Consider the following 25,840-nt stretch of genomic DNA (forward strand, 5'->3'; position numbering starts at 1 on the left):
TCAATGCCAGACTTGATATGTGAGAAATGTAACAGAAAATTGTTTTAGAAACCTTTTAAAAATTATCTTGTTGACACAGATTGTTTCGGGTCCCTCGCACCTTTTAGTGCCTCTTTTGAGCATATTGTAGAGGATACAGGTGGAGAACATTTCCTTGGGACAAACTGCATGACACATTGATGCTCTAAGCTTGTAGATCTAATTAATCATACTGTTTTATACACTGTGCCAAACCAGATTTTTTTCATGACACTTGCAGTACTGCTTGTGACTTTCCTCTAGTCCAAAGTATGCAAACCTTGCCAAATGCAATACTAAGCAAGTGTATTTCCCTTTGCAAGAGTTTGCAAAATTTACATGACCAGTGATATGTATATCTTCAGTAACCAATCACATTTAGAGAACACTGCATGCAGATTCACATGTGTTCTTTATCCAATGGATGTACAGAGGCGTTCTATTTTAATACATTCTAAATCAGGCCTGTCCAACTTGTGGCCCTCCAGAAGTTGTGAAACTACAAGACCCAGCATGCTTTGCCGGTAGACAACCAGTTGATAGCTGGAAGGGCATGCTGGGACTTGTAGTTTCACAACACCTGGAGGGCCGCAGGTTGGACAGGCCTGTTCTAAATATAAGCATTTATGATGGGCCTAGTTATTTTGACTTGGAAGACGATTGCACGGAAAAAATATCCCACATGGCTTTCATATTTTCAGATAAGTTTAAAGTTTCAGTTGCTGCAGCTATTGTCTGTCTTGCATGGCGTGGGTGCCCCCCAAATCTGATTTTTTTTTTCTTTTCTTGCCTTCACTTCTATATTAATTTTTCAGATGCTAGCACTGTTTTCTTTTTGTTTTGTTTTTCAAATGATTTCATCCATGTCAATTGGTGTAAAGTGAGTCTTGTATTGCCTATTACTTAAAATGTTGTCATATGGTTTGGTATGAAGCAAGTTTTATCCCTTTCTATGCATTTGAATCTGTACTTGGTTTAAATCCCCATGAATATTTTTAGGCCATCGCAACTGAATGATGTCAATGTGTCTGTATTGGTTAGACACTGTACAGTGTAGTGGTCTGGGGGAGGGTTTGTGGAAGTAGGAGTCTTAGCATAGCTTTCCAGAATACTGCACCACACAAGAAAAAGTGTGTGTGTGTGTGTGTGTGTGTGTGTGTGTGTGTGTGTGTGTGTGTATGTGGAGGGGGTTGTATTATGTGCACTTAAAGTACGTGTTCCAAATATGGATTGGTGCCTGCTCTGGTTGGTCCTGGGCAAGCAGGTAATTTCTCGGGGCTCTGAGCCACACAGTATCCACGCCCATTTCCTTTTATTGTTTTTGCAAATTATCTCACGGTCTTACTCCCTGCACCATTACTCCTGTACCCTCACTCTGCTACTTTAAGAGCGATTCCTCTATTGTATGTATATTTCCTTCAATTCTGAGAACACTTCACAAGGGTGTCACTGCACAATACAGCTAAGGTGTTGTGGCTGCTGTGGAAAGAAGTCTCAGCAGATAAAGTCTTACCAGTACCAGTGTACAGCACCAGAAGAAAGAAGAAGGTAGGGATAGTAATTTACACAAGCATAACAGACAATATACAGTATAGTATGTAACTTTCTTTATTAAAGGTACAATAACATTTTGTTTACATGTCTATTGCTTGCACTCGCTTTCCACATCAGTAGACAATACATGCAGTATATGACTAATGCATTTTTGCACAAGTCAAGAGATCACACTTTTCCCCAACAGTCTTTTGCTTTATATTTGGCTTAACTTTGCTCCTTGGGAAAGGTATAATTTTTGAACATATTAGTTCAATAACATTGAGTTGGAAATTCTGGTGGCGTTCTACACCTTGCTCTTCCAGATCTTAGGTAGCTGCTGCCTGTTTCGGATCATTGACCTTGAGTAGTTTGTATACAGAGGGGTAATGCTTTCTGATTTACACCACCAACGTCCTATGTTGTCCATACCATCACAGAGATGATCCTTTTTGATGAATTGAATTCCTCAATTATCTTTAAATAAGTGTTTTTTTTCTTCTTGAAAGTATATCTGGAAAATTGTTCAATTGCAATAAAGGGCACATCAGTGGAGATTACTTAATGGAAAGTTTCCCCACACTGGAGCCATTGCTTTGCCTCAAGCACTTTATTTCTTTTGTTGACACCTCATATCTGAAAATACATACATTTAAAGTAAACAGACTTAAAATGTAGTGGATGTACAGTAGTAAACATAGTAACTGTAACCAATAATTCACAGCCTCCCTCGCAACAATGATTGGTGGAATGTCCCAACAATAATAATAATCACACAGCATTTTGTGGATGCAAGTGAAAAACATGCAGTACTACTGGTCAAATCTTTTGTGGCTGAGGACAGTATGGAATATTAGTAAATAATAAAGTATTTTAATAGTAAGTTAACTTTTCTCAACACATACCATCAGTTCTCACGGCTGTCATCCAAACATGGACCTCCATTAATGCATATGCTGAATGGTCTTCCCTTGTCATAGAAAATTGATCAAAAATATCCCCCAATCCAATACAACCAAAACATTCAGTACTACAAACAGTGCCTAACTGTATAAAACGTTATTATAAACTAATGCACAGTGCAACCCTTTGTCCAAGAATAAGGAACACCCCCCACTTCCTGCGCAGTTTAAATAATAATACTGTTCATTCAGTACAACACAAGCTTCTACTCACAGCATAGTAAACCTTCAGCCGGCGCACCGGCTGAAAGGCTATACGTTATAATAAAGAGAAACATTCCCTGGCTATGCAAATTATATTGCGCTGTAATGAGCTCTGTCCGATAGGAATCTTCTGTATTAGAATAATCTCTAATATAGTATGCAAGCTTCTTCCCCCATACAGTGAACAAACTGTATTGTCATAGAGATGTGTAAACACACCAGCTTTAGCAATGACAGTTTATGCATGCTGGGTTGCCATTAATATTTACAGTAACATACCAACAATAAGAATTATAAGAGACATACCTTAGTTCCATCCAAGACTCCTACACATTTCCAGAATTAAAGACAATTTTTCATCATACTGATTAGTAAGAACATGTTGGATTTGATCCCCTGTGATGTCATCATTTTCTTTGATGAAGTCTGCAGTTATTTCCATCGCATCTCTGGGGCATAAGACAGACAGTGAAAAGAGCAACTTAATAATGTGTACTTGAAATAATACTTCTAACAGAAATTGACATTACGATCCATGCAGTACAGACATACAAGTGTAGAGTTAAACAACATGGAACAAGTACAGTATTGTAGGAAGATGTACCATACGTACCATGTAGCTTTTTGTAGGTATTTGTCTCTCTTCCTTGACATTCCATTCCCATGACAATAAAGTCTTCTTGAGAAGACTATCCCTATACTCCGTCATTTTTGTTGTACAGATCAAACAGTCAAACAGCAATCAGACATTTTATGAATCATTGCAGCAAAATCTTTAGCCATTTCCCTTGGTCAGAGAATTGTGACAGCAAAAGTTTACATTCATTTAAATCAGTATGGTTTCCATGTTCTTTATACTGTGACCAACATACCAACTAAAAATTTTACATCAGTAGCGCACTGTTTAAAGGGGTAAAACAATGGCATCCAATCATGACCAGCGGAAGCAAACATGAATGGTGCGAAAGATGGATAAATTAGTGGGGTACATAATCACTGACAAGGACTGACAGATCCAGTACACCTCAGTGGTACGGACAGTGTTTGTCCAACTACTGTCAACGTGAAGTTCTACAGGACCAAACCTCGCAGAAGCTCACTGCAGCAGATGCTTGTCTACATGGTCCACAGCATAGAACACATGCAAAGCACCCTGCGCACTAGTAACAAGGAGAATGTTACCATGACAACATAAGCTAATAAAATGCTGGTTCAGATGAATGTTCATTGGACACAGAATTAAGTAAAAGAACCCTCTATACATGTGGTCACGAATACGTCATCACATTTGATAAAAATTGATAAGCATAACTGGTCGCTCAGTCAATTTGGTTCCATTATTCTAGATTTCACTGTATAAGCTCTTTAAACTTTTTGAAAAGCTTTTAGCATTCATTCCCCAGTTTCACTAAAGGTGAGTGTCTACTGTGTAGGCTGAAATGTCTCTAATTGTAATTTGAAATACATTTTTCTAACAGTATTTTCAAACTGGACAAGAAAAACGTTAATTTCAGAGTACCAGCATTCTTACACTGACAAGTGATTGCATACTATGCTTCAGTTCCAGTTCTGAAAATGACAATTCCCTTAATCTGACTCCTTTCCTTTTTTTAATCGAAATACTTAATAAAACTAATAAAGCAATTAAAATGATTCCCTTTTGACAGACTGTAATTTTTATTTTAATATTTCATAACAGCATCTGGTGTCAATCACAATGCAAGTGAGCAAGTTATGAAATGAAATTAAAAACATATATTTCTTTGAATTTAAATTAATTATCACTGCTTTACTAACTCAAATGTTATGCACTTTGCCATGTGAGCCGACACACTGCAATTTCGGTATAAAATTGTGCTGTTATAATTCCATTAAAAGGGTTAAAATAAAACATTATAACATGTTTTTGTTAAGAAACGTGGTGACGACTCTAGCACGCTGGGTCAGTTGCTTAGCAACAGTGGGCGGCGTCCTCACTCTGTCAGGCTGCTTCTTGACGTGCTATGTGATCACCTCTGCATTGATACTGATGTCCTTTCCATGTCAAGTAATTTTGGATTGCGCCCTGGAACCTTTAATCGCAGTTACCTGTTAGATTGTGTAACCGGCAACCAGCGGTAGCCTCTGCTGCATGTTCGGTCAGTTGCCAGTATTCTCCTTGCTAAGCGACAGCATTTATGCTAGATCCGTATGTCCGCCGCTGCACTTCAGACTGTTGCCGAACAACCACATTAGCATCCTCTTAGCTCATGGAGCCGACGACTCACTTATTCAGCTGGGTGCTAGGTAAATAACAACCAGCTCATCTTCAGCTTTCAGGTTGGCAATGTCAGCTGAGCAATCACTATCACACTCAGGCAGCTAATCACCTTGCAGTTCTGATTGGTGCTTCTGCCTTTATAACCTCTTTCTAGCTTCATACCAATGCTGATGATAGTTCCTGCTTGACCTATTGTGCCTTGTATCTGGCCTGTTCTGTGATCAGTGTTTGACCCGGATTGGTTAAAGGATTCTGCAGTTTTCTACTCTGCTGTGTTCTCTACTCCTGACCTTGGCTTGTCTGTCATTTGCATTAACACCTGCTCTTTTCAATTTGCAACACTATACCATCTGGTTGCTCACTAACTCCTACCATGTTCTGTCCATTCCATCGGACAATTGTTAACAACTACTGCTACCCGAGCTTAAATCCTAGGAGCAACTGAGTACTGTGGAACAAATCAAGTTCCTCAGAAAGGGGGAAGCTATAGGTGAACATCTCAATAAGAGTTTCTAGAGATCACATATACATTGCCCTTATTTTACTGATCCCCCACAAGAGAGACTTATTTTACTAAAAAAAACACTCCCTCTCTTACCTTATTAAAGTGCTGAGTGCTTATGTGATTATTCTGCACAGCTCTTGTCTTAAGGTCATTATATATAAAGAATTTGAATACCTAGGTACCTGTTTCCCTATATCCTACTGTCAGCTATAAAACGATTATAAAATGCTATAGTATAATAGCATATCATAATATGATTTTTTTTTTCTGAGACATGGGTTGTGCTGCAAAGATGATATTTTGCAACACTGCATAACTATCATTGTCTTTTTAAGTTCCGAAAAAGTATTGTCAAAAATACTTCTAATGCATGTATAACTTACTATTGAAGCTACCAAACATACATGGATATTCCATGATACCTTAGCACATTAAATGAGAAACATTGATTTGTTTTTACTTTTAATTTGTATTGTGTATCTCAATCACTTGATTGTATTTTTTCCAATTATCCTCTGAACAATATGTTTTTTTTTATCTAGAAACCAAATGGATTGCTCAGAGCTTTTTTTCTTATTATGGAGATAGACTAAAGAACAGGATTTCAGTACTGTTCTTGAATTGCTGCCCAATTCATCTTAGTGTATATAAATATATATATTCATTCTTTATTTATTCCATATTTTAGATATTTAACTTGCTTTTCTAAGGACATTTTACATGGTTTATGCAGCTACTTATTATACACCATTTTTTTATTTTGTATTGAATCCTAAAATTCTATTTTTTACATTAACAGGGCACATATGATAACAACATAAAATATATTGATATAGTTCAGAGAATAGCAGTATTAATAAGATTTGCAGAACAAAGGAACAAACTTTCAAAACTGCAACAGCACCAGAACACAAAAAGGGCAGACTAAATGTATCTGTATATGTCTATATTTCATAGACCTTTGCACACACAATGTATAAATTAACATTTAAATAAAAGTAGTTAATTTATATGTTATTATAAATACTTTAAAGCAGTAACACTTTAAAAACATTGGCTGACACTATTTCAATAAAAGCTGCAATGTATATATATTTGGTCAGTGCATGGGTATGTTGCTACTCCTAATATTTCAAATTTCCAAATAATCGAAACTATTCCAAGATTAAATTAACAATCTCAAATACCAATATGCATAGCATTTAACAGGTATGCTATAATCTAATGTTATTGTATCAGGATGGATTTACTCTGCAACCTAGTCTGGGATGGGAGTGGTTTTACAGTTTTGTCTTGGGGTTTAACTTCGTTACAGTAACCTGCTTTTACTGACCATTCTTGGTGCTACTTGGCCACCAGACACACATTAAGTGTCAACTGTGCACCACCATGATGCCCCCAGTTGTAAGAGAGTAGTCGCTGCCACCACCAAGCTCCTTCGTTGTCACCTGGAACTGCTTACTTCTGGGCATTGGGTGCACCTCTTTGCTGGAAAATGTGGGTGGATCCTCCAGACATTATACATTGGATCAACACAAGACAATGTGGGGCAGATTACAGTATTCGCTCTACTCAGTTGGTCACAGGATTTCAACATATATAGGAATCTTGCAGGAATAGAGCAGGACCTTTAGGGATACTAGTGTTTATTGTTCAAAGTAGCTCTTAAAAGAACTATTACTCACCCCTAAAATGCAGTGATGATACACACAGACAGATATTGAACAATCCCAACTGTCAAAGTCGTATAATTGGATGAAAGAAAGTATATTGATTAATATTGTTTTACCGTGCTATATATATATTATATATATATATATATATATATATATATATATATATATATATATATATATATATTTATTATAAGGTTATATGTACACTTTAGATATCACTAAAGTTCAGGTCACAGGAAGCATGTCATGTTTGGTATCATTCTAATCCCCTATTTATCCACAGTTGTCCAGTTTATTCACCGAAAGGATCGCACATTGCGTGCACTAGTTATCGATGATAGGGAATAAATTGTTAGAATGATATTGTCGGTGTAATGCTAATAGACCAGTTTGAACCAGTTCTTGGCGGGAAAACTAAGTATGCATCATTAGGAGAACTGACCCACACCCTTGGAATGCTGACCCCCCCACCCTTGAAGGGGGTTGTTTGAACTGACCTATGGACTGCATTACATTGGACCTTCCGGAAGCCTGCACTTATGGAAACTTGCCAAGTCACCTGTATTGTCTTCACTGTATTACTAAATTTATATATATAGCTCCTTGGAATTAGCTAAGTAGTCACACTGACCACAGTCTTCAGGACTGAAGGACTGTCTAGCTGGATCCAGCAGAGAGCACAGCGTATGTATGTATGCATCAGATATCGGCTGTACTGTACTTATTTATTGAACTGCTAAACAATTCCTTTTGCTAAATAAATTGCTTGTGCTTTGGAACCACACAAATTGCATAGACACTGCTTATTGTAAAACGATGAAATTACTTTAATACAACCCATGCCATAAATTAAAATAAAGCACTTGAAATTAGAGATGAGCGGGTCCGGAATTAGTAAATCAGAACCCCCCCGAACAGTGGCGATCCGAGCCCGGATCCGAGCACTGTTCAGGGGTTCCCGCCGATCACGAACCTCCGAACGAGGCAAAACCTCGTCATCACGGCGTCGGATCTCGCGAGATCCAACGGCACCCACTCCTGAGATCCGTGCAGCATCCACTCCTGACCAGAATGGAGTTTTAGCTCTGCCCAGGTAAACTTTAATACACATTACTAAAGAGTGCAGCTATGCAATAACTGTAGTTGTATTATGATTTATTAGTTTTTCACATGGGGATTGTTTTACAGAATATATTTTCTTAAATATTTTTGTTTTCTATGTTTACATTTTTTTATTTTTTGCAACAATGGGAACTGAAAAGTGGCATTAGAAAATCAGCCTTCTCACAGAAGATTAATATGTAGTGGCAGTATTACCCTTTTAAATACATCACCTGTAGAGCAAATACTTTAGTGTTAATGATACAGTATATGTTTTATCAAATACCTGAAGCACCAACATTTCCAAAAACGTACAAAGATATCTGAAATAGCTCAAATAAATGATGTTTCATATCTATAACACTCTTTTATACCTTAACCAAAGAACCTTTTCCATCTTCTATTTTTTTTACTTTGTCTGGTAAACACCACAAACTAAAGCTGTTATGATACTTATATCTTAAAATGACATTCTAGCAGTTTTTAAAGTGGTCATTACATGGTTTCATGGTAAGCATTCACTTTTTTAAGTCTGGATCTTGTCTGTATAATTCCCTGTATAACAGCCTTAAGTAAGAACCAATACATGAAAATGGACGTGACCTCAGGTTTATTTGTGTCAGTGAATTGTGTAAGGGCATCCTTAAGTGCCTTTTTACTTTCCAAAAGAGTGAGGAGGTTATTAGGGAGGTGCCACATTCTACGGGGTAATGTCTGGTTGGTAAAGGACCGTCCACAATAATGTGACATGGTAATCGAGATGATGGAGATAGATTTAGATTGCTGTAGAGATTTGTTCGTGAATATGACTTGTGGACAGGTGAATGATAAGTGAATACTTTTGCTCCGGGGGTGGGCACCCGCCAACTGTCATAAAGGTCGCTAGCAATTTTCTATATTGAAAGGAAGGACACGCATCATCAGGGTGTAGTGATGCGTGTGTAGGTGGGGGGGGTGTGAATTGAGCATAGTTTATGAATATTCTTTCTCCTACACAAAGCAAACAAGAGTTCCAGTTATTCAGGATGATTTTTCTTGCTCACTACATTAAACTTGTGTCGCTTAGCTTAGTCATCCAGCTACCTCGGTGCAACCTTTTGGACTAAAAACAATATTGTGAGGTGTGAGGTGTTCAGAATAGACTGGAAATTAGTGGAAATGAATGTTATTGAGGTTAATAATAGTGTAGGAGTAAAAAAAAAAAAAAAATAATGGATTTTAGCACTTTTTATGCTTTTTTAAAAAAAAATCAGAACCCAAAACCCAAAATCCGAACCAAAACCTTTCGTGGGGTGTTTTGGCAAAACAAATCAGAACCCAAAACCTCAAGATAATCAGAACCCAAAACACCAAAAGTGGCCGGTGCACACCCTTACTTGAAATACTACACCAATCCTAATGGGTGAAGTGAGCAGAAGGGCCAATCTTGGACAGGGGATAGACTGCACTGAGCCAACCAACCAATCAGGACTAGTTTCGACTATGCCAATAGACAAAGACATTCTGCTCATGTGCAGTTAAATTCTCTCCTGTTATTCATGAGGACATAATTGTCCTCTTGCAAATTGGAAAGCTTTAAATGCAGTGCTACTACATATTAATAGATAGCTCCGAGGGATATGGTGTCCAAAATTGAGATTTAAATACAATGTTCAATATTCTGAGATTCCCAAATCACTGCATATGCCTATACAGGCTTAGTGATCATTTCCACTATACTAGCCTCCCCTTACAGGAAGACCTTTTTGCTTTTTCACATTTGAACTGAAGGAGCTAGAATGACTCTTATGGGCGCCTCCCCAATATTTAGTGGCTCCAACTCCCCTACCCCTGATAATACAACTCTCTTGGGTGATGATTTGGTAGACTCCAGAGTGGACATGCCTGCACCAGCCATGCACCTTTTGTCCTATATGGAGCAGTACAGACCAGGGTTCCAGGATGAACATTATTTTGCAATGTGCAGATTGACTGGTTTTCAAGAAAAAATTAAATAAAAAGATGTATTGATTTTTGCACACTAAAGAATAGGGGCCAAACCAGCCCACAGTTAACTTAGGAGAGAGTGAATTGAGAGTGGAGTATGCATCTAGGAGAGTAAAGAGAAAGAGAAACAGTGAGAGAGAGAGAGACTTTGAAAGAGAGACAGCAGAGAGTCTAAGTACACTGAATAATGCACAAATTGGAGGGGTCTGTGTGTGAGGCTACCTTTTGTGACAGAGTGGCAAGCAGGTTGCAGGGTCAGTTGGAGGACAGAGCCAGCAAGGAATTTTGGAGTGGACAAACAGCAGATATGCTGGTGTACTGAGATATAGCTCAAAAAGTGAAGCTGTTAGGGATATATGGGAATACTTCTGAAGGACTGCTTAATTTATTCACATTGGCAGAGATACATTGTTTCAAGTTATCTGATGATCATTGCTAACTAAGTTCATGTAACAACCAGTACCAGAACACTATTACACAGAGATGCAGAGTTTACTGCTGGGCATTTTGTGTTTCACTGCCAGATATGAGGTGCAGTCATCTTACGTTTCATAAATATTCAATATTGTTTAAAGTGTACCATGTTAATGTTTCTTTAATTACGGAGTGAAATTCGATCACCAGTGACAAAAAGGACTCGCGCTGTGTTTCTAAACTTTACCAGTACTTATCAAAGTCTGTTTGTGCAGTCTAGATATACGAAAAGAGGCTATAGGTCAACAGAGCTCCATTAAAGATCAAGGGGAAAATTTATCAAAGCTGCGAGTTTCCGGCAGGTTTAAAATTTGGAGATGTTGCCTATAGCAACCAATCAGATTCTAGTTATCATTTATTTAGTACATTTTACAAAATGACAGCTAGAATCTGATTGGTTGCTATAGGCAACATCTCCACTTTTCAAACCCGCCAGAAATTCTCAGCTTGATGAATTCACCCCCAAGACAAGCACCTGCTAATTAACGTGTTTAGGGTGACTGAGTTGTAGAGTGCAATGCTGAATAGATCTTTTGTGTTGATACACACGAAAAAAAAATTGATACAAGTTCATAATTTAGTGAATGGTATTTCTGTAGATGGCAAATACTATATATATTAAAGTCTATTTGTGTTATTTAAGTTTAAAGTAGTATATTTGTGTTATCTAAGATAAAGTGCCTGAGGTACCTCTCTAATAAGGCATGAGTAAAGTATACAAAGAGTAACGAGAAGTCACCTCTTGTTATTTACATGTACTGTTGTGATTCTATTCTAAATACTGATCTTTTACTGCACTGAACCACAATTCTTTGTGTTAGATGTTTGTGATAATTGAATAAATTAAGTCTAATTTTATACAAAAAGATATAAAAAGCAGTGGCTGTTCCATTATTTGCAATAAATGTGCTGGGGCTGATCTGCATCAAAACTATGTAGTAATCTGTCTCTAAAGGGCATATTCAATTAGCCGAGGATTGCCTCAAAATGGTCTAGAAGGTACTCCCACCCACCTCACCTTCTCCATCCATACTTCTTCTCGTCACCTCCCACTTCCATGTCTCCTCCTGTGATTAATCCCTTACACTGACTCCTCTCGTGCCAGCTGTCTGTTTCCCCTCCCTTTAGAATGTAAGATCTTATTAACAGGGCCCTCTTCCCTTCTGTCTCAATATAATTTCTTCTTCTCCAACGCCACAGTACTTGTAGTCTTGGTTTTACTCGAATTGCTCTGCACTGTTTTGTATTTTGTACAGCGCTGCAGATACCTTGTGGCGTCATATAAAGAATAATAATAAATAATACTCTGCATCGACGTAACATTGAGAATTTCTGTCCGCTTCTCCCCTCCTCCCCACATAGGGGTGCAAGAAAAATCTGCGATATTAAGATACTGTAGTACCTGAAAACATGCACAACCAGAATGTTCAGAGAGATATCATGGATAATTGAACATGCCTCTAAGTGTTTGTGGTCAGAGGAAGTGGTGACAGGGGGGTCCTCAAATCTCACCCTAGTGTTTGTGGTCCCGGACATTCCCCAGAAGAAGATCCACATATCAAGATTTGGGTGGAGGCTTTACATCCCAGCTCATTTTCAAACCCCATTGCCAAGAGGAACCTAGTAAAGGGATGCCACACACTAATGCACTAATGTTTGTTTACAAAAGAGTTCATATATTCATACCATAGTAAGCTATATAATAATCACCAGTAATTTAACTTAGTAGTTATTAGTTTATATAAACACCTTTGAGATCATATTTGGTTGCAATGAGCACAGTAGAATATTATGCTACTGTCATATGAGTGGTTTGTTCATCAACATATACACCGATGAGCCATAAAATTAAAGCCACCTGCTTAACATTGTGTAGGTCCCCCTTGTGCTGCCAAAACAGCTTTGACCCATCGAGGCATGGACTCCACAAGACCTCTGAAGGTGTCCTGTGGTATCTAGCACAAAGACATTAGCAGCAGATCCTTTAAGTCCTATAAGTTGCAAAGTGGGTCGTCCGTGGGTCTGACTTGTTTTATTAGTACATTCTACAGATGCTCGATTGGATTGAGATCTGGGGAATTTGGAGGCCAAGTCAACACCTTGAACTCTTTGTAATGTTCCACAAAAATATTCCTAAACAATTATTGCAGTATGGCAGGGCGTATTATCCTGTTGAAAGAGGCCACTGCCATCAGGAAATATCATTGCCATGAAGGGTGTACTTTGTCTGCAATAAAGTTTAGGTAGTAACATCCACATTAATGCCAGGACCCAAGGTTTTCCAGCAAAGCATTCCCATAAGCATCACACTGCCTCCGCCAGTTCACCTTCTTCCCGTCTTGCATACTGGTGCCATCTCTTTCCCAGACAAATGATGCACATGCACCTGGCCATCTACATAATGTAAAAGAAAACTTATTTCATCAGGCCAGGCCAACTTCTTCCATTGCTCCATGGTCCAGTTCTGACACACACGTGCCCATTGTAGGCGCTTTTGGTGGTGGACAGGGTGAACATGGACAGCATTAACTTTTTCAGCAGTTTGTGCTACAGTAGTTCTTCTGTGGGATTGGACCAGACAAACTTAGCTTTCACACCCCACACGCATATGTGATGATATCGGGTTTAATGTAATCCTCTGCACTGCAAAGCTGGCCTACCCGGTACCTATCCAAGGTTCAAAATCACCCAGGCAAATATACGAAATAAAATAAATAACGATAGCATCAAACAGCAATAAACATCTTTAAATAATAACCTGCAACAAATAACACTACAGTCTGGCACATACAACATACAGGGTATAATGAAAACACCTCACCAGTATCCTAGTCGCTCTCAGTGACTCAGGCAGTGGTCACTGCGCTCTTGTCAGACACACAGCTCCCCAATACCTGGAGAGGTAGATCAGGGCTAAGGCAGTACTCCAGGGACCTATTCCCCCTTTCCTGTCAGGGCAGAAACCGGGGCCTCAACGCCAGCCTGACTTCAACTGTCACTGGGTACTGAATGCCAATTTGCTCTTCTCTGGAGCTGGTATTTAAAGGCAGAAATGACCATCATTGGAGTGCCAAGACCTGCCTGATTGGTCCTTTTCTGTGTTTACCTTTTCACAGATAGCAAATGATTTGCTCTTGATACAATTAGGGACATGTATTGTTCTGTGGCTATACAGCAGAAGTTGTTTAAACAAGTAAGATTACAATCCAGAGACATTACATCCCTGGTGTGATGTACATTCAAACAGGACTGGTGGACAATAATCATTTTGCCTAAGCTGAGACAATGTACTAATTTTCAAGATAAGAAAACCATGCTGGCAGACATTTTAACTACTTACAAATTGAATATATACTAGTATAAATATGACTGACAAATATGGGGAACCAGAGTGCTTGAAAAAGTATATGTTTGATAGTCCACAGTTTGTGAGAACAGGTGCAGACTGGTTGAGGTGATATTAATACCTCATTTCACCACAGCATCAATGACGCTCTGACCCAGTCTAGTCATCACACTTGTCAAAGTGACTCAGATCCTTACACTTGCCTATCCTGCTTCCAGCACATCAACTTCAAGAACTGACTGTTTACTTGCTGGCCAATATATCTCACACCTTGACATGTGGCATTGTAATGAGATAACCAATGTTATTCACTTGTCAGTGGTTTTATTGTTGTGAGCATAAAAAAATACCCTGTGGGGCAAGAGCCTGCTACTGCAGAAGCAAACAACAACTTCCTTTTTATGGTGCTTTATGGTCAGGATGGTAAATGTTTGACACCATATACTTGTACAGCAATCATGGAGACCCTAAACACTAGCTATACATAGTCCAGCTCTCTCTCAGGACCAGCCAGCTCACCCAACATTGGTCTCAGTGCATAAATGATATAAACAAGCTTTTATACCTGATACTCCTCCCCCAGCCTTAGCTTGATGGACAGGTGACACACCCACCTTCTCTTTAAAAGGAAACGCCCAGCACTGGCTCTGTAATTCAGACACACCCTGTCTGTTTGCTGAGAGAGGAAGGATTTCAAGTCATGTAAGTTAAACCAAACGTAAACTATTGCTTTTCATACATAGGTCTTTACATTCAATCTAGGTGCATTACTGCACAAATGTTTTACTCTACTTCCCTGCTTTCTCTGCATATTGCCAGCTAAATGCCTCCTTTTGTTACACCTGCAATATTTGAAGATTGTATTTTCATGTGAGAGGAACTCTGTATTTATACTAGGATGGGCAGACAAAAAATATAAAAGTCATGTTCGCTGGATAACCTTAATGTTATAGTTTTCTACCACATAAAATATGAGATGTCTCTTCAAAATAAAATACACATTTGAAAATATATTAAAAACAATGCAAAAATCAGTATCCAGATTGTAAATCACTTAGATTTTGCAGTAACCATTTCTCTCACAGCTTTACCAATTATCCCTAGTCTTCAGATACAAATATCTACCGATTAATAAAGATTCATCAAATTTCTTGGCATTCGTGATGCAAAACCTGTGGCAGATGTGAAGTGAAATTGAATGAAGTCTCCAAAGAAGACTGGAATATTTCATGAACCATAGCAAGTTCACAGCCTGTCTCACCAACAGAAGGTTGTAAACACTGTTTCAGCAATAACACTTATACACTGCTAATGAGCTGCACTCATTTGGCCTGATCTGGCTGACAATGATCTACAAACGCTCCCTTTCAAGACCTATTAAACTGGATGAAGAAGGAGTATATATAATCTATTTTAAATTTAAGTTTATAATATATAATCAGAATTCTGCCATGCTTGAATCAGAAGTTGCTCTGAACAAAACTCTCCTCCTTTCCTGTGCAAAGGTAAACTCCGCCCACAATAAAGTTTTTGTTGATACTGTAACACAAGCAGAAAGGTTCCTTTTCCTGTCCTGCTCCCAAGGTGATAAGACTTAGCAGATGGAGACTGCAAGCTTATTGCCAAAGAGGTCTGCATATATGAGTTGGCCTGGAAGACCATTTAGAACTGGTTAGTATGTGAAAATGAATGCTATAATGGAGTTTTGAATGGACTGAATGGAATATAGTTAAAATGTGTAAATGTAGGTTATGTTAAAGTGTGTATGTGTGTTATGTATTTGAGTTAAAGGAAAAAGCTTGTGATAATGTGTAACTGCTTGTTTTGTTAGGTTATTTGAATGGAACTGTCTGAGTTCAGATAAAATGGAGTTAGTGAAGTTTTGGTTATGGTAGCATTAGTGTTGGTTGCAAAAGTTATTTTGTGTAATATGCCTTCTTGGTTCTCACTAAATAGATGTCTTTTGTGTAAAATAGATATTTGTGGTGGGCTTACAAGAATATTGCTAAAAGTTTAAGAACTGAGCCCTGTTCATTGGTAGTCAAGTAGGCCATTACAAGCACATGTGGCCAAAATGTGCTTGTAACAAAGCATTTTATGAAGAAGTCGGCCATTTTAAATATTGTGAGCTATTTCAGTTCTTGGAAAAGGCTAATGAAAATTGCAAGTGCTGTGTAATGGAAGTGTATGGTTATAGTTTGTTTAAAGCAGTTTAGTGTAAATGTATAGTAAGTGCATGGAGATGGTAGTGCATAGTTTGTTTGTTAGACAGAATGGTTATTTTGGAAAAGTATTTCATGGGAAAGTGGAGAAAATGTGTAGATGGTATACTGTTTGTTATATTACAGAGACTTTGATGTAGATGGAATTGGAAAGCCTGCTATGCTGTTTGTTGATGAGTGTGGCTGAGATCAGCACTTAGATGAATAGCAAATGATAGGATTGTTAAGGAAGTGGTCAGATTGTTAAAAAAAAAAGGTTGTTTGGAAAACCTTAAAATAATGCAGTTTATTGCTGGAGACATTGTAGTAGTTAATATGGCAGCAAGGTGATCTAGAAGCTATTATTATTTTTGTAAAATGGCTGTCATCTAGCAGCTTCCATATGAATGGAATGTGAATAGTGAATAATGACTGTTGCAAAGCATGATGAAGTTATACTACACATTATGGACTTTGACTGAGAGAAGTGAAATGAAATAAAAGGAGAATAAATGGTAGAGGTTTATATATATATATATATATATATATATATATATATATATATATATATATATATATATATATATATATATATATATATATATATGGTAGAAGTTTATATGGCAGATAATTGTGAGAATATTTGGAAGGTTAAATGCTTGCTTGATTGTGTCCCTCTCCCCCCCTACATGCTACATGAAAAAACAGTCAATATTTAACTTATGTGCAAAACAGAATACTAATTTGCACCCCTTACATTGTAACATGGTTTTGTCCAGGAGACTGAAATAAGAAGTTTCTCAAGTTAAGATCCTTAATGAATCAGGCCCCTAGAGGACCAGATAAAGGACCAGATGAAGAGCACAGATCTGAAGGCAAATCATGTCAGTGTGTACATATGAATCGTCAGAGTGATCGGACTTTCAGTCGTAGGTTCAATCGTTTGAGATAACATGGGTCAGGAAATTCTTCAGTGTGTACCTAGCCTTACATTCACACACCTTTAGACAATAGGTCACAAACACACCCTTACACTACACAATAGTTGGTCATAAAACAAACACAATGACTTGTATATTTATAAAACAGGCAATGAATTTAATGTATTGTACGGAAATCCATGCTATACCACCTATGTTTGAAGAGTTAACAAAATCTGTTGAGCTTGTATAAAATACTGTTACACTGTTTTATAATATACATAAGTTTTACAATTAGAACTTTAATAAATAATACAACACGTTTTAATGAAGCTACATCTTGTGTGCGGTTTTCTTGGAGATAAGTATAAGTTATTATATGAATATTGGTCCTGTGGATTTAAGGGAAAATAAGAATTATAGTTTTTAGGTTAAATGTCAATTATCTATGCGAGGAGTTGGTTGACAGTAATAGTAAGAAATTACGTTATTAAATAGTCATCCATACATTTGCCAAATGATTAGGGAGATTAAAACCCTATACCCCTAGAGAATATAATCCTTTTACATAGGTGCTAATTGTAGATATTAATAGTTTACTACATTTTTCATACTGCATGTCTACCTCTGCACAAAATTTTCCTTTGGAATGTTGCAAATAAATATAATAAAAAGAACATTTTGTTTAAAAGAAAACAAAAACAACCAACAAACCTAAAATGTATGCACTTGTGTGCAGAAAGTTGCATTCCTATTTAACAAAATTAAATGTTTTAATACATTTTAAGTAGTTATGGTTACAAAGTGACTATTATGCCAGTAAGGAATTTTATCTATATTTTAGTTTTATTTAATTATACATTGCTCTAATTTACTCTTCAAACATTGTCTTGAATGCTTTATTCTAATCAGCAAAGCGACACTTTCTGTTGGCAGTGCTAAAGCTATAAACTAGATAAATTTGTCAAAATACACATTTATAACACTTCAGTAGATGCAATACACAATTGTTTTTAAAGCTTTAAACCTAATCTTGCCATGTAAGTTAATGCAATGCAACTAAAATCATTCCCTGCCAATGGAGCCATTCCAATTTTCTATCCATGTATGCTTCAGCTTAGTAACAGCATGGCTGCTTCAGCAGTAACAATATAAAGTACTTACATTTGGTTAGGTAAAGTAGAGATAAAGAATACACACTGGCAGAAAAAATATAAACGTAGTTTTAAAAATTATATATTTTAGAACGGACCCTAAATAATAAGGTTAAGTATGTTTCTCATTACTGGAGGTCAGGCATGGGCTGGCAAATGTCAGGCCGGGGGGGGGAGGGAGGGCGCACAGGCGGCCGCATCGACTGTTTTGTGATGCGGCCGCCGGTAATGTTAATGAAATCTTGCATCCACGGGGGTGGGAGAGGGGGGGGGGGGGAAAGGGCCCGATCAGAGGTCAGACTGAGTGGCCCGGGGGACCGATGCCCCCCTGCCCCCCGGCCCAGCCCGCCCCTGCTGGAGATGAGGCATATCCTTTTTTTGGTCTGTGGTCACATTTAAAGACTGCACTCACTTGAAGGGGCTACAATTAAATTGAACTTGATTAAAATATGTAAAATACATAAAATGTACTACAGAGGATCATTTTTGCATTTATGTCATACCTCAGTTATTCCATACCTCTACAAAAGTTTTTTAAAAAGTCCCTATTATATATTTACATTAATTTATATAGCCTCTGCATATTCCGCAGCACTTAATCATTCACATCAGTCCCTGCTCTGGAGGAAATTACAAACTATATTTCATAACTAACACACACACACACACACACACACACACACACACACACACACACATACATACACACTTTATTGTTTGTCAGAAGTCAAATAACCTACCAGTATGCCTTTGGGGTGTAGGAAGAAATCAGAGCACCTAGAGGAAACCCAGGTAAACTCCTCACAGATAATGCCTTGCGATATGGTACTATAGTAATATAAAAGTGTATTTACAGCATACTTGCCAACTCTCCCGGAATGTCCGGGAGACTCCCGAAATTCAAATCTCCCAAAATGCAAGTATCCCACATACGGCAACTCACACGTTAAAATGACGCGATTCGCTGTGAATCGCATCACCCCGACCCCCACGACAAAAATGTTATTTTGTCGCGGGGGATCGGGGTCAAAATGACTCGATTGACCGCGCCCTACCGCCCTCCACCCCGCCCTCATCCGGGATCTCCCGAAATTCCCTTTTCATATGTTGGCAAGCATGATTTACAGCTACAGTGGGTTGCCAGAGAAGGCATGACCATGTCCAGAATGCATATGTAGTCATGCCATTTAGGATGCATGCAATTTGCATCCTGTAACACATTTCTTCCTCCCCCCCCTGTAGCACATTACTCAGCTGTCTTTTGGTTATACCTTTGGATGTTATTAAAGGTATCAGCAGTGTTAGGTGAATAGGAAGCCAGAAACTTAAACAGGTTGCTGTTTATTTGAACTTGTTAATACTTATATATGCAGGTACTTACAGTTGGTTGTTACTTGTAGTACAGCAGCAATCAGGCAATAATAGTTTTGTATACACAGGTATACACTATTACACTCTTGTATACGTATATGCAGGTGCACTCTTATGCATATATGCAGGCAGGGCTACTTGGTATGCTGCACGTCTGTGCAGTACTTATATGTGGTGGTACAGCCTCCTCTTATAACTGGGTGGAGCCTCTGGTCACTGTAGCTGCGCTTTTGGGGGCTTATATTGTATGTGGCACACAGCTATCTGAGCTGCGACTGTCCCTGTCACTGGTCTGTGTGGAAGTAGGAGCACAAAGCCAAACTTTTGGTTTGCGGACCATACACATTAGCGCATTCAGGACACTGGAGCCCTGCCCCACTTCCTTTCTACCACTAGGCCACCTGTTTTACGGAAACACTACAGCTCCCCCTAGCTCCTCAGAGACCCTTTCCCAACTGCTTCGCCCCTTGATCCAAGAAAAACCATTCCCCTACTAGGTTAACACTTAATGTATGAGAAAGGCACAGATCAGAATCCCTTAATATCAAACACCCTATTTCATACCCTGTGGTTTTGTTATTTTTGTGAGCAAACACACATGGTATGTGTGACTGGATCACTATTAAATAACTTATAACTTCTGGTAAAAATGTATTTAAAGCAAATAGCGCAGGGCACTTATTTATGTAATTGCGCATGCACTTATTTTGATATTGTGTGTGTATATTGTGAGATAGGAAATCGTTATCTCTGAGACCAGGGTAGAAAAGTTTTTTTTTTCTGTTTAACCTTGCTATAGGATATTCCTATTTCTGATGTATATATCTGATACAATGAGCCTGTGTTTACCAAGCCTTTGGTGTATTGGGATGTGGGGAAGTGGCTTGTTTTGGTTTTCTTTGTTGTTCTGTGTGAATATGAATTCCGAACGGTCTGATGAAAGGCCACCTGTTAATTAGATCTTTTGATGTGTGAAGATCCAACATTGAAGGCAGGAACTTTTAATTAAGACTGGCTTCTGGACTCTTTGCATCTGAAAACCAGGTGTAGGACATCAGAGTGTCTAGAATTTCACAGATAATTGTAAATATCGTTAGCTTTGCAATGCATCTAAATTTATATTTTGCTAAGCAGGGTTACATCCTGTTTCTAAAAATAGACTATTTCTGAACTGTATAAAAGATGAGCTGTGTGAGCATGTAAGTTTTCTTCTGATTTCAACATCTGACTTGATCACTGATACCTCTAATCAGTGAGAGCAAATAAACATCTTGCTTCAAAGACCTGCTTGGACACATCTTCAATATCGTTGTATTCCTGTGATCTACAGATTAGACCCTAAATCTAATCCGTTCTCCGGCTGTGTCTGAGGATTTGGACCCAAGCGTTTCCAGTAGCGCTGCTCTGCCTGCTACCCAGCAGCCCTGGTCAATGTGATACGTCAGGGGGGGATCCATTCACAGCAACCCGGATCCATAGTAAGAGGTCCGGAGTTACCAGCCCAGGTACATCAGCAACGAGATACGCTAGCAGCGTAAGTGACCCAGAAAGAACTTTGTTCTGAGTGCCATAGAAGGAGCTCAGTGGTGGCAGCAGGCCCCTCCCACTGCGGCAGGAGGGGCCTATTCGTAATAACGAAAGGGGACAGTGGCAAAGTAAGTCCAGCCGGTTCCCAGCAACAACAGACAGGGTGGCATAGCCAGTCCATCCTGTCACAGTATGTTTAGTAATCATCTTGTCTTCAGCGCTGAGTCTGCAACTTAGTCATTACACGCCAGGAGCTCTTTATGTGAAGAGCTAGTTAGCATTGCTCTAAATGTTTTTTTTTTATTTTGCAAAGCAAGAATTCTGTGGATTATCTGAGGTTTGAAATCTGCAAGACTGTCGGTGTCATTTTCTTTTACGGACATTGTGGTTTTTATTATTTCAAAACAGAAAGACAGTGGATGTATTTTATTTTATGGATGATTTATTATAAGTATGGATAATAGATCAAGATTTTGGATGCTGATGAGTACTACAGTTTTTTAAAAAAAATTCAAATAAAGGCATTTTTGAAACAGTGGGTGACTGTTTTATTTACATTTGGTCTTTGTGCACTACAGGTCCCAGTGGGCTCTGAGTTCCAGGGCATGCTGGCACTTGTGGTTCTCCGAGTGCCAGCATGCCCTGGCAGTCATGGGTATGCTGGTGCAGCACTAGCATGCCCAAACTGATAATGGCAGCCTGCGCTTCCTGGGATCTGTAGTGCACCAGGGACAAAAATGTGTTTTACATTAATAATATTACTGCCCAGGGGTGTGGAAAGAGACCTAGTGCTTTCAGTCTGAAGCTGGGTACCAATAGGGGAGAACTCCATCTCCTTAGGTAATCCAGCCCCGTGCTGACCAGCCTGGGATTGGTTGTCATTGTGGCAGGTGGACCCACACTGCGAGTATACTACTATAGTGTCACCAGCCCCAGTTGGCAAAGCCTAGTATTGGTACTAGTAAAATCTGGAAAAACTGATGCTTTTTTACCCCACCCAATTTTGCTAGTACCAGCCTAGACTTGTAGAGTTACACTGTTTGGGGAGGTGGTAATTTATTGACATTTTAATTTGGATTCTATTTAAGGTACAGCCGGCCGTAGTGCTGGTGTAGGCGGGCCGCATGTTTATTTATTTTTTTATTATGTAGGGCCGGCGGTAGCACATTACAACCTGTAGACAGTCACAATGTCAACACTTTAAGTATGTTGGCACGATGAACATGTGGCCATTCTAAAAAGCGACATTTTAACTGTGTCGACATTCTGATTGTCAACAGTGTGGCGTCTTCATTCTGAGTGGCAACATTTTCATTGTCAATATTTTGACTACTTCCACCTTAACCTTCCTAGGCTTTTCTACCCAATTAGCACCTACAGTATCTACACAGTTCACCCTCTGCCCCCAAATGAACATTGCTGTGTGACAGGATCATATAGCCCCATTATTCACTTTCTTCCCCATTGCAATTTGGCTGGACCAATATGCAATATCATGTATCAAACTCCTGTTAATGCACATTCTTCTTTTATTTATGTGTTTGCGGCCAATTGTAAAGCATTGCTGAGTATGCTGGTGTTATATAAATAAATAATAGTATATTAGGTAATTCACTCTGATAAACAATTTCACAGATGCTTCAACAATTAAGTATAAGAGCAAAATTAATACTTTTTTTCAGTAAATAATGATCCTCACCAAGCTGAAAGTTGCAATTAACATTTAAATGCTCTTCATGATTTAGTTGATTTTGAACATAACATGACCCGTGAGATCAGGGCACCAATTAATAAGTTAACACAACTTAAAATAAATAAAAAAAATAAATAATATATATATATATATATATATATATATATATATATATATATATATATAGTACTTATTTTCCTCTTCATGTTGTTCCCTTTGTCAGAGAAAGCTATTCATTATACAAATTTAATTCTAGAATCCTTTGATGTACAGCTGTAATAAAGGTTTTGTCACTCACCGGACTGTGAGTGCCATTTCTCCTGTGTTCAGGAACCGTGGCCATCCTGAGGGTCTGCGCATGTGCAGCCCTTATTAAACCTTCAGTACCTGTTGCTTTTAATTGATTGGATGATCAGGCACCCCTCCCTATTTAAACCACCTGTGATCATTACCTGGTTGCCTGATCTTGGAGTCTCATTCCCCATGAGCCTCTGAAGGTGTTCCTGTGTTTCCTTGTGTATTCAGCTCCAGCTGATTCCCATCTACTACGTTTGTAGTTTCCAGACCACTTCAACTCTCATGTGTTCATCGTGCCTGCACTCAGCTGATTCCTATCTGCTAATGCTGCCGGATTGCAGTCCGCCTCAACTCTCCTGTGTTCATTGTGCCTGCACTCAGCTGATTCCTATCTGCTACTGCTGCCGGATTCCAGTCCGCCTCAACTCTCCTGTGTTCATAGTGTCAGCTCTCCACTGATTCCTATCTGCTTCTACTACCGGATTCCAGACCGCCTCTACTCTCCCGTGTTCATTATGTTTCCAGTTTTACTTACTACTGCTTCCTGAGTATTGCTCCGTTGATACTGGTTACCTGCGGTGCGCTGCACCAACCTGATTACCGCTTCCATCCTCCAGTGGTTTCTCCTCCTGCCGGCGTTCAGCCGTTCAGGTATCCCTGCACGTCTCACCGACAGCCTGCTCTCCTGAACTGCGGTATGCATACCTTCCATTGACTTTGCTTTTGTATTGCATATCCGTCTGGACTGTGTTGTGTTCATCTCCGGAGTCTTCTATCTACTGAAGCTATTGTGACTATTGACTTTGTGTCCTATTACCTGGATCGCTCTAGTGACTTTGTATACTTCAAGCAGCGCTTGTCCGTTATTATTGTATTGTGGATATCATCGTGGGATCAAGTTCCGTGTGCCCCATGTATCCTCTGCATTACATTCATCTCCTCGTGTCCCTCCTCACATATATATAGCAGTGGTACAACTTGCTATACGCAGACCACTGACTTCCCCGTTACCTACTTACACCTGGAATCCATTCCTTCACTATAGACAGTGGTACAACTTGCTATACGCAGACCACTGACTCTCACTACCTCCTCGCTACTCCTGGACATTCCTCCTCACTATAGCAGTGGTAACAACTTGCTGTACGCAGACCACTGACTCTCCTCACGTTTCCTTGTCCATCTGGTTCCTTGTGTACATTCATCTACTCATTACCAGTTGCTGCTAGTCATAGACTTTCCTTGAGCATTCTCTCACCATCTGCTGATTCTCCTGTTCCGTTGTCACCCTGCTACCAGAGGACCATAGTACCAGCTATATTACTCTGGTAAGTACATCATCTGGTGATATCCTGGGCAAAGACTCCTAGTGCCCGTGACAGGTTTATATTTACATTATGGGATTCAGAAGGCTACAGACCATGTCACAAAAAGCAGATTTATCACTTGACACAACAGAGGTAGATTTACCATAAATATTGAACTGTCAGTTTCATCAATAACTTATCTTTTTACATATTTAAAAATATAACGTAAGACTAAATGCAACACTTTCATTTTTCAGTGCAAGTCTACTAATTAGAGGGTTGCTAAGAGACCACTTCAGTTACATACAAATAACTCCACTCACACCCCCATGTGTGAAAATCACAGTTCTCTGCTAAATTTGTAACATTGTATAATGTAGAACAAGCTTATGTGTGTGGCTGATGTATGCACTACAGATTTATGCTTTGTGTTTAAACAATATCAACTAAAATAGACTACATAGGTTAATATCAATACTAGGACTATATTTTTAGCACATATTGGGGGGTATTCAATTGTTAGCAAGATCCCTGGAAAAACGAGCGCTCAAAATTTCATCTCGCAGCTCAGGGAGCTGCGAGATGAAATTCAGCGAGTAATTACCGTATTAACGCTAATATTTTTAGAGCGCTCGTTTTCCGGGGATCTCGCTAACAATTGAATACCCCCCATTGTGTTAGATCATAAAACACAAATGGCATTTTCTCCAGGAGCCCAAGAGAAACAAAATAGTATATTGAAATAGATTAAATTAAAGTTTCAAAAGATAAATAGTGGAAAAATAGCCCAGAAGATAAGGTAAATGAATGACTTTATATGACACATAATAAAGTACAAGTGATCAGAAGGCACATCTCATTTTTAGTCTATGAGCAAGCACCTCATCACACAGCTTAGTCAAGAAGATGGCAAGAAGTTAACCTGATCACCACAACCATTACAATATAGTATTTTAGTATAGTATGTTGGCTGCTATCAAAATTGATCCTAGACTCTCTCTGTCTGTCTGTGTATGTTCGAGAATTTAGACTGTAAGCTCCAATGGGGCAGGGACTGATGTGAGTGAGTTCTCTGTACAGCGGCGCTATATAAATAAATGGTGATGATAAAAGAAACACTTTTATGCAATTTGTACCCAAAAATAAACAATAGTTTTCATTAGAAAAATATCCTATAAAGTACAGGCATGTTCAGCTACCTTTTCATTGAATTCCACTAGGGTTCTAGCTATCTACCACAGCTTATGTACTGTATAGCATGTTGTAGTGGTTTACATTGTAAAAAAAAATGCGCAGAAGGACTAC

The 25,840-nt window shown here is 38.7% G+C and overlaps 1 protein-coding gene and 1 long non-coding RNA gene across 6 annotated transcripts in view; both read right to left on the reverse strand.

Annotated features, from left to right (window-relative positions):
- The window catches only part of PPFIA2 (PPFI scaffold protein A2), a 367,242-nt gene that overhangs the window by 211,229 nt on the left and 130,173 nt on the right, over positions 1-25,840 (reverse strand). The window lies entirely within an intron of this gene.
- The window catches only part of LOC142152583 (uncharacterized), a 52,216-nt gene continuing 28,351 nt past the window's right edge, over positions 1,976-25,840 (reverse strand). The window contains exons 2-3 of the long non-coding RNA XR_012691359.1: positions 3,024-3,166; positions 1,976-2,187 (exon numbers count right to left, since the gene is read on the reverse strand). This is a non-coding gene — a long non-coding RNA (uncharacterized LOC142152583). The remainder of the gene's footprint in view (positions 2,188-3,023; positions 3,167-25,840) is intronic.

The sequence above is a fragment of the Mixophyes fleayi genome, chromosome 4, assembly GCF_038048845.1.
Source record: "Mixophyes fleayi isolate aMixFle1 chromosome 4, aMixFle1.hap1, whole genome shotgun sequence".
In the NCBI taxonomy this organism is placed as follows: Eukaryota; Metazoa; Chordata; class Amphibia; order Anura; family Limnodynastidae; genus Mixophyes; species Mixophyes fleayi.